Here is an 11,132-nt window from a genome sequence, read left to right on the forward strand (position 1 = left end):
AGTCCTATGAGGAAAGGTTGAAGGAGCTGGGTATGTTTAGCCTGAAGAGGAGAAGACTGAGAGGTGATATGATAACCATCTTCAAATACTTGAAGGGCTGTCATATAGAGGATGGTACCGAGTTGTTTTCTGTTGCCCCAGAAGGTCGGACCAGAACCAACGGGTTGAATTTAAATCAAAAGAGTTTCCGTCTAGACATTAGGAAGAATTTTCTAACAGAGTGGTTCCTTCGTGGAACAGGCTTCCTCCGGAGGTGGTAAGTGCTCCTTCCCTGGAGGTTTTTAAGCAGAGGCTAGATGGCCATTTGTCAGCAATGCTGATTCTATGACCTTAGGCAGATCATGAGAGGGAGGGCATCTTGGCTATCTTCTGGGCATGGAGTAGGTGTCACTCGGTGTATGTGGGGGGAGGTATTTGTGAATTTCCTGCATTGTGCAGGGGGTTGGTCTAGATGACCCTGGTGGTCCCTTCCAACTCTACGATTCTATGAGTCTATGAACATTCTGTAGAACTACAGTTCCCCAGCTCCCTTGGGAAAGGGAAAGGCTGATAAACCAATTTAAACCTGTGGTGTAGGACAAAGTCAAAGGAGGAACAAAGTTACATATCATTTTTTTAAAAGGCAGACACTTCTGCATGTGTAAAGGCCAACTCTAATTTTAATCAATCCCCCCCCCCCACACACACACACCCTGCTGCAGCCACTGTGCTACCTTACACATTGATCTGGGAGGTCCCCTGACCCTCAGGAGCAGTTTTTCTTTGAGGGGAGGGGGTTAAAGGGCTGAAGCAGGACGTAGGAGATGGGAAAGGCATATCATTCAAACATAGGGTTGCCAACCTCCAGGTGGTGGCTGGAGATCTGCTATTACAACTCATCTTCAGGTGACAAAGATCAGATCACCTGGAGTAAATTGCCACTTTGGCAATTGGACTCTATGGCATTGAAGTCCCTCCCTTCTCCAAACCTCGCTCTTCTCAGGCTCCACCCCCAAAATCTCCAGGTATTTCCCAACCCGGAGCTGGCAACCCTATTCAGACACTGGTTTTTTGGAGTTAAAGCAAAGAGAAGGGGCAGCACAAAAACAAAACGGAGACAAAAAGCAACAAATGGTGCAAGTGAATAAAATTTAATAAAGTACTCCTATGCATTTCACACAAGCTTCTTCAGGGGGATTTTTCTCTGCTCAAGCATCCCATGCAAGCAATAAAACATGGGACCCTTGAGCGGAGAAAGATCCCCCTGAAGTAGCTCGTGCAAAACGCATAAGGGTACTTTATTAAATTTTATTCCTTTGCACCATTTGTTGCTTTCCATATAGCTCGAACCTCTGTTTACGTAGAAATGTCATGCCTGAATGGGCGTGGGAGGGTCGTATAACTACACTGACAAGCATTGCCCAAGGCTATTAGGAAGAACATGAAACAAGCTTTATTGCGGCACCCCATAAGTGGCGACAACAGATGCCGCAAGGATCATGCAAGCCTAAGGTGACGGCCAGAGAAGCACAGGAAACGTCTTCCCTAAAACAACATACTTGATACTGCATATTTCCATCTGTTCAAAGAATACTGCAGCGTCACCATTCAGTTAGCACACTGCCAGTCGCCAAAGGATCCTTTATGCCACTACCTGTGCATTGCCGGGAACAGGATATTGTAAAGGTGTATGCTCTCGCTCACTCCCCCTCCCCCCATCAACACAAGACTGCTGGTAAAACAAGGCTGTGTGGAACCAGGGTGCCACCTGCTGACCAAATCGAGACATTAAGTCCACACTCTCCAGATTTTGGTTTGTAGAGGTTTTATGGGACTACCCAAATGCCCCAGAATGTGTATGCACTCCAAGGGGTCATCAGTGTGTTGCTTGCATTGTGTACAGGGGGGAACCTCCCATATTCACACATATATAGAATACTTGCATGCCAAACAGTAATTAAAGCCTTGCAGTCAGTCCATAAATGAAAAGGGGGGGGGGGAGGAAGAACCCGATGTGTTCATATGGCATGTTTGCCCAGACACTAAAAGGAAGTGGTCACAGATATCTCCATTAGGGTCACCAGGTCCCTCTTTGCCACCGGTGGGAGGTTTGTGGGGGCGGGGTTTGTGGAGGGGAGGGACTTCAATGGCATAGAGTCCAATTGCCAAAGCGGCCATTTTCTCCAGGTGACCTGATTTCTATCTGCTGGAGATCAATTGTAATAGCAGGAGATCTCCAGCTAGTACCTGGAGGCTGGCAACCCTAATCTCCATGAATGCCATTCACTTACTTGAAAGCAGCAAACTAAGGTACAGTCTAAACAGATAGAACAATGAGGTTGCCGCATACCAAATTGGTAGAATGGACTGTGCTACTTCACCCTGCAGGTGTGGGAGTTTACATTTTTTTCTGAAGTTTATATTAATTTATTATATTAAATGGGAGCATGGGGAACTAGCAGAATATTAGAAGGGCTGGGTTAGCAATTTCCTATTTTATGCAGCATTGTGGATTGTTGTCTGGTGGGAATGAATTAGATTTATTATTTGGTCTGCTTGTCCCTACTATTTGCATCCCCATGCGACTTAGTAAAAAAAAGACCTGTGATGGATAGATGAGTTGTGCATGCTGTGATGGACACAAAACTAGAGTGAGTTTTGATGCAGCCTTATCTGTGCATACACGTTTGCAGGTGGTTATGCAAATGGAGCACACCTGTCCAGACATTCTTGGTGCATCTGATTAGACTGTTTCAGAGACACTGACTTGTACATCAGGATGCTGCTCCTGCAAAGCAATGGACACCTCCCAATTTTTAAGCTTTACTGTAAAACCTTCTGCCCTCATCCTGGGGATGTTCGTATTGGAGAAAAAGAATAGGGGAAAGAATAAGGATACTAAACTAGTACACTGGAACTGATCTAGAACGATGGCCTTTTATGCATGGCTGATTCCCTCGCTGTCACCCCTCTGATGACTTCGGGTCTTTGTGTTGATTATGCATGCTGTTTCTGGACCAGAGGTTGCCTCGCTCTCCCCCCTGCATTTCCCTGTGTTTTCAAATTCGAGATAAAACAGGTCTCTAAAAATGCGGGAGAAATGCGGGGAAATGTAGAAGAGCGAGGCAACCTCTGACGGTTGGAAATGGCATGCATGATCAAAACAAAGATCCGAAGTCATCAGAGGGGGGACAAGGGAAACAGCCATGCATAAAAGACCTATGACCTAGGTGCAGATGCTGAGGAACTTCTACATTCTAGGCGCTACCAAACATTCTGCCAGATGTCCTTTTTTTTCAGATATTTGCTGATTTAACAAACAAACAAACTCCCATTTCCACTCATGTTTTCCCATTAAAGAATTTTTTTAGAACTCTAGTCACAATAGGCCGTGCTTGGTAGGTTTCATAACTGCCCTCTTCATCTCACCAAGGGCTGAGTTTACTTCTTTGCTTCAGAAGAAGGCTGTTGGTTTTTTTTTAACATTTACAGCACTATTGGCCCAGCTACAAAGAATAATCATTTCAATTCTGCCTTTGCCCAGGACCTGATGATGACTCCAAAAATAACAAGCTTCCTTGAGGCTGGAAACTTGAGTTCAAAGAGATTTTGTTCATGTTTTGTGAATGATACACAAATATTCTGCCAAACAAATGGAAAATACTTAAAAGGCTTAGGCAGGAACAGGCAGCAAATAAGACAGACTAATCCTAAAATGGAAATAATTTGTTTAATTCTTTGCAGGGGCTGCTGTGTGCTGTCACTTGCAGGTAGTCTATTCACTTGGGCTATTATCACTTTCAAAGAACTTTATAAAAACACAGATCAGGGCCAGTTGCTCACTGATTTCTTCTCCAGCAAAATGGAAAGCAGGAGCCTCACAGAGGAGCACACAATCAGTGTATGGATAGGAAAAATGGTTTAAAATGTGTATAGGCTTAGCTGTTATTTCACCTGGTGGTCACTCTCTCTTTTTGCCATCAAGTCATAGCTGACTTATGGTGACCCCGTAGGGTTTTCAAGGCAAAAGAGACATTCAGAGATGGTTTGCTATTGCCTGCCTCTACTCATGACGACCCTAGTCATCAGATCTTGGAAGCTAAGCGGGGTATCAAACCTGGTTAGTATTTGGATGGGAGACCACCAAGGAATACCAGCATTGCTATGCAGAAGAAGGCAATGGCAAACCACCTCTGTTAGTTTCTTGCCTTGAAGACCCCATAAGGGGTCGTCATAAGTCAGCTGCAACTTGACGGCACTTTAAACACTTGCACAACAGTGACACATTATTTTCTTTAAGTAGAAAGTAGAGTGCTGTTCAGTTTGGCAAACCATTCTTATTTACAGCCTAAATCAACTTCATTTTTTCAAAAGGGTATGATGCAAGCATTTTCTGGCTGCCTCAACTTAACTAAAATGGTATCTTTCTGCTACTGTTTGTTAAATTGCAGCATGCAACCATTTTCGATTGGGCAGCCATCTTCCAGCTATTTAACTGTTGCTTATTCAGCCAACATTTTTTTGTTGGTTAATTTTTGGAGGCTAACTTAACTTGGTGAGTGCAGATTTTAATTGATGTCATTGAGAGCCTAACCAGATGTGACATTATCCTCATGTATTCTAACAGGAATGGCATTGTGTGTGTCACGTACCCATGCTTCCTCTCTAGTCTTGTATTCCTCATAAATATGGTTGCATACCCACATGGGTGCTAGCTGAATATCTCCAGCTTATCAGTAGTGCAGTATTACCCAATGAGCAGGCACTCAGATCAGTGCTTAAGTATATAGCCAGGATCCCTTCACCAATCCCTCGGAAGGGCTATGTGATTTTATTTCTTAATGTGGCCTCTACCAAAGTTTGGAATAGTAGATTGGAATGTTTCTCTAATCTGTGGGCAAAAGGAAAACACTGCACAGAAAATCACACCACTTCAAAGAGACCTCCATGCTTGGGTAAAAAAACAAATGCGAGCAAGCCATGGCTCAGAGGTAGAGCATCTGCTTTGCATGTAAAAGGTCTCAGGTTCAATCCTTGGCATCTCCAGTTGAAAGGACCAGGCAGTAGGTGATGTGAAAGTCCTCAGCCTGAGACTCTGGAGAGCCACTGCCAGTCAAAGTAGGCAATACTGACCTTGATGGACTGATGGTCTGATTCAGTAGAAGTCAGCTTCATGTGTTTATGTGAGCTCTCCCCACCCCCATTCAAAGGTAACAACAGTGTCTCAGTTAATCACATTCAGCTTTCCACAAACACTAACAGGATCGGTCTATCATCAACCAATCAACCTCTGATTTTGATGTATCTATTTCCCTCACTATGTCCCCCACCCCACCCTCAGAATTAAACTCAAACAGATGGGGACCATATAACTAAGCTTGTTGTTCCATTTGGGCCATAAAACTCATCAAAGGAGAAACGCTACCCCCCACACACACACACACAACTTCCCCCTCCTTGTTATCTTCATGATCAATCAATGAAGTCTGAAACTTTTCACTCCAACCCAATCTGCTTTGAGAAGCATCTTATTTCTCCCTCTAGCTTCACACTTTTGGGGTATGAAATTAGCCCCAAGAATCTCAGGTTTGGGTTCCAGCTCTTAGGTCCCATCTCTATAATAGTATCCAGCTACTGGCTCCAAACTCCTGGGTGAAAACTTGTCTGGGGGGAATGTGTGTGACTTTGCATCATATCTGCCATCCAAATGTGGGTAAAGATTGCACTGCTCTCTTCCTCCCCTCTTTCACCTATGTGGCTTCCTCCTCTCACCGACAAACCTCACTGGACTTCAATCACTGGACCAGGCTTGTATATCTTTCTCTCCCCCTCCCTCACCACTTCTCTTTAGACTCTAAGTTCATATTCTTTGTTTAGGTCAGGATTTAGCAGAAGTTAGGATCTGTAGAACAACTCTTTAGTGTGTGCATGTGTGTATTGCAAACATTGGATTCAATTTATTAATTCCCTTTGCTATTACTCTTTTTCTTAATAAATCCTTAACTTTAAACCAATGTCTGTTTAATCTGAGAATCTGCACACCCTTATGAGACATCAGATCAAGTCCTGGTATACATCAGGCAATATGGTCCCAATAATATTTGCCCTAAGCACAGATGTGTATAGGCTTCTCACTCCTTAGAGAGAGAATGCTCCTTTAGTCAAGGGTACATTCACATATGGGCCATTTGGGTAACAGCAGCATCGTGTTTCCTATAGGTTAGGTCTATCTGTGCTATTTGTCTGCCATCTTTGCATTTCAAAAGAGGTACCGCAGGAGGCTCCCTGTGTTTCCGCTTCTATATAGGGTGGAGAGAGGTAGGTATTGTTAATTCAGGGAACATCAGGCACATAAACTTGCAAACATGTGAACCTATGCACAACTGTTTATTTGAATGTTGATATATACAAGCCAAGCAAAAAAATAAATAAATAAAAATTGACAAGCCATGTTAGAACAATCAAAATTGGCAGCTAGCACTGTATGAGTTCTATAGTGATGCCAAAAATAACAAGCATGGAGATAAGCATTCTCAAAACTGCAAGGAATCCTGGGATACATCTTAGTGATGAAAAAACCCCAGGCTGTCATGCCAAGAAAAACACATATGATAACTGGCAATACAGATGGAACAGCCCATCCTTTACCTGCTCCAACAAAGGGACACACGGATTAAGGGAAAGTTAGCTTGCTCAAGGATAAAGTCACATCTAGTTAGGCCCTGAGACTTATGGGGCCACATTTATTTCTTGCAGCATGTGATTCCAGAATGTAACTTAAATAGGGAATAAAAAATTAAAGGAAGAATTTCTCTGTCAATCTGTAGTAGTTTTAGATTAGAAAGTAGATTAGAGAGACTGCTGAATTACAACTAATAATGAAACACTAGACTGTGCATTCTCTTGGATTGAACAGAGACCTGAGATTCCTGTCTCATTATCAATGCTAATTTCTCCACACCTACTACCCCTCTGTATATCACGCCTAATCCAATCATGCCTGCTAATGTAATTTACTTGATTTTGACATTTACATTGCCATTGTGCATCTACTTCACTCTTCTCTACTTAAGGAAAGATGGAGTCACATTTTAGCTGTGGCCCACGAAAGCTCATACCTTGTCAGAAATTTTGTTAGTCTTTAAGGTGCTACTGGACTCTTTTCTAATATGTAGTAGATGTTTTTAATAAATTAATGTTTCCTCACATTTCCTTCAATATAAGAAAAATGACAGAGGTTTTAGTAACATGTACATTTATTGTAATGGAACTATTATACATTCAGTAAAAGACAAACGATTAAATAAACAAACGAATATTAGACAGTCAGATTTAATTTTGATAAATTCCAGAGATTAAGAATTGCCTTGCAGGATTAAACCAAAGAGTTGCATTCAGTTCCCAGTGAGCATTAGCCAAATGCCTCAGATTGATAGCCAGGTCTTTTCTGATTGCTCATGACTAGTGTTCAATTCTCAGATACACTAGACATCTAAATCCACCCATGGTCCCAAATTAACCTGAAAATGTGAGAGCAACTTAAAACTAAAGTATTTTATGCATGGCTGTTTCACTCACCGTCACCCCTTCTGACGACTTTGGGTCTTTGGGTTGAATATGCATGCCGTTTCTGACTGCCAGAGGTCGCCTCACTCTCCCCCTGCGTTTCCAGAGACCTGATTTATCTCAAATTTGAAAACGCAGACAAAACGCGACGAAAGGCAGGGGGAGAGTGAGGCGACCTCTGACTGTCAGAAACGGCATGCGTAATCAACACAAAGACCCAGTCATCAGAAGGGGTGATGGTGAGTGAAACAGCCATGCATTAAAGACCATAATGTCCCCCAAACAGCCTGCTTAGAGCCAGCGAGGGACAATCCACTCCAAATGGAAGAGCTACACTGTTATGGCCAATTTCTGGCCATTCATCTCCTGTATCAGTTGCAGTGATAGATGGGAAAACATAAGATCATTTTACCTGACCATCTGTTGTAACTACTGCTGCTAGAGGGATTACAGACTTAAACTAATTATTGCTACTGCCGCTGGCTTTCCATTCACTTTAACAATACATGATTAGCGCTTGTTCATCTTCCTTCCCCGCATCACTGAAAGCAGGACTATTCAGTATTTGAGTGGGAAGAGAGTTTAGTCTCTCCCCTGTATTAATGTTGACAGTTTAGGGACCATGCAAATAATTTTTATATACCTCCACTGGGTCATTTATGCAGGGGAAATTTGTGTTTGGTTTGCTGCAGTTTTCTGCTTCGAATTCTCAAACATCATATGCATGAGGGAGTCTCCCCTCACCCATTCCAGGAGTACCTGGTGATTAAATAGGCATCCCCAGTGAATCATGGAGCTTCTGAGTCCCTCCCCATGAAAACACAGCCTCGTTGCACTTAACTTGGAGGGGGCGGGTCAGCTGTTAAAGGGGCTGCATGTGCTTTTGCTGGGTATTCCTCCCCACCTTTCTGCCTTCCAACCTTTGCAACCTTTCTTCAGTGTCTTCCTGCACATTTCATGAAGATTTAACTCCCTCTTTTGTGCTTTGCTTTGAGGGAAGGGGCTGGATGGGAGAGACAGACGCAAGGGAGGGAGAAGACAAAATGGGCGTGGGGAGAGAAACCTGATGTTAAGAGCTATGCATGGAAATAGGGGGAAATTGTGTTGCTCTTGCCTCAAAGCAGTATTTAAATTTGTCCTAAAACAGGATCCTAGTACTGCTGGGGAAGAACGAGGCCAGAGTGAAGTAACATCTGAAGGTCAGTAAAATCATAAATGCAAGTGAAGCCTTGAAGCAGTCTAGCAGGGACTGCGAAGTAAATACCCCTGCATAAATTGCCTTGCTCCAGTGTACACAAGGGGGTTATTATTGCCTACTGACTAGGCGTTACTGCTGCCAATCAGCTGCTACCATAATATTAAAATAGTGGGCAAGAAATATACATTATGCATGTACGACAATCCTAGTGCTAGCACAAAATAAAGCACACGTCTGTGAAAGAATTGTGGTTGAGTCTTGTGTTTGCAGGATAATGATTACTATGCCTACAAATGCTTTTTGGTACAGGATGACTTCAGGAAACTCTATGGATGCAGGAACTCTTTGCTGGCTCCTACACAATTTCTGGGCATTCATCTCCTGTATCAGTTGTGAAAGATGGGAAAACATAAGATCATTTTACCTGATCATCTGTTGCGGCTACTGCTGCTAGATCTCGATCTCTCTCTCACGCAGTGCATCATTAATATTTTCTTCCATATGTGATACATGTGGTTGGAAAGGCACTGATTTGTGTCATTTTAAAAAAACAAACCTATAGACAGACTTCTATACCTTGGGACGGTAAATTAGTGAGTTTTAACAACATTGTCAGAAAGAATACTCTATGATACACTTCTAAGTTTTCAAATATTCTAAAGCTAAATTGTACAGACAGGCAATAAAGGCCACACGTAGAGGAAGAAAGAGTAAATAATGAGAAAATGTGAGTTGGAATTACACTACACATGGCAGAACTTGTAAATACAGTATGCCCGCCAATCTGCTCTCCTCACATTTAACAACAGTGTAGTCATTTGGCATCAAATTAACGAGTTTTAAACATAAACATATGAAGAGGAAAAAAAACTTGTGCCAGTAAAGCTTTTCTGTCTTGAAGCAACTCCAGCCTGAAAGAGAAAAAAGTGTCTTGTTTGGTTGGGGGGTTCGTCAGAATTATTTTTTTTATTATGCCTCCTGTTTCGCTGTTTCATATCATTGTTATTCCAGCATATGGGAAAATGCTCTCCCCCTCTCAAGCAAAGACAAGAACGTTTCCAAACATAGGCAAAACTCAAATCATTTACCAGTGCAAGCTGGAACAACATTCACAGATCTGTTAGCACCAACAAAACCTGAAGATAGTACGGAAGAAACTGATGCCCAGATTGCGTCAATGTGAAAATCTTCTTTGCAACTGCCAGAGTTTTGTCTCCCGTACTCATCACCCATCTTGGCTCTATAAGATCCAAGCAAGCTCCACCGGCTCCCTACTTCCCCCAACACTTTTTCTACCCTTCCTAGCAGCTTCTGTCCCTCCCTGTACTTAGTTCTTGCAGAAGAACTTCTGCTCAAGAATCCAGGCTGGAAGCTGAACGATCTCTCTTCATCATAACCTGATTTATGGGATATGCCAGCTGCCAAAACAGCATACTGTGTCACATTTGTTTAGACTTGTATTTTATTCCTATGCAATTTGGGGAGCATATGCATGACCTCCCAAATATATCATATTGCAGTTTAAAACCATTCCATTTTTTAAAAAAGAAACAATTTTAAAACATTACAAAACTGTTCCAGCAACAAGAATGGGGTCGTCACAGCATAAATACTAGCCAAAGCGCTATGTACACAGCCGGCTTCTGCTGTAAACCTTCAGAACCTGTTTTCCATGAACTTGTGCTGTGCAGATGATGCGTAGCAAGTGGTGAATGCACTTTTAGAGCCCTGGTCTGCCAAATCATTCAATTTTATAAACGGTGCTTCTTACAGGTGAATGACATTGAATCTTTTGCTAGACATGTTCAAAGATGGAAGGCAGGAAGAACTGACAAGAAACATTTGTTTAGAAATAGAGTATTGTGTTCTATAATAGCGGAACTATAGGTATTGGACTGGATGACAAATAGTCCCTTCCGAATTTGTCAGTCCATTTTTTCTTTAATACAGTCAAGTTTGTCACAGGAGCTAGAAACCTGAACAAGACGTTGTAAGGGCTTTATGTTTAGTTTGAAGGCTAGTGCGAACAGGTGCCAATGAAGAGGTGAAGAATCAGTTTGTATCTTAAGGCCCTACGGCAGCACATGAAAAAAATATTTAAAATGTAAAAACACAAAATATACTCAGTACAAACAAAATCTCTTGGACGCCGAAGGAGAATTCCTTTGAGTGAATGGGAAAAGCTTACCATTTGCTTATACTTGCTGTTGAGTTGGAAAAACATACTCACTGGATGTGGTGCAAACTATGCATTTTACAATACTAAGTTAATAGATGCACAGTAGACAAATCCCCAAATGCATTTTGAGTACAGAGAAAATAATCTTTTGAAGTTGTCTGTCACACATGTGTTAACAGCAATAAACTAGCTGTGAGTTACTTTTGGGTA

The sequence above is a fragment of the Euleptes europaea genome, chromosome 5 (assembly GCF_029931775.1).
Source record: "Euleptes europaea isolate rEulEur1 chromosome 5, rEulEur1.hap1, whole genome shotgun sequence".
NCBI lineage: Eukaryota > Metazoa > Chordata > Lepidosauria > Squamata > Sphaerodactylidae > Euleptes > Euleptes europaea.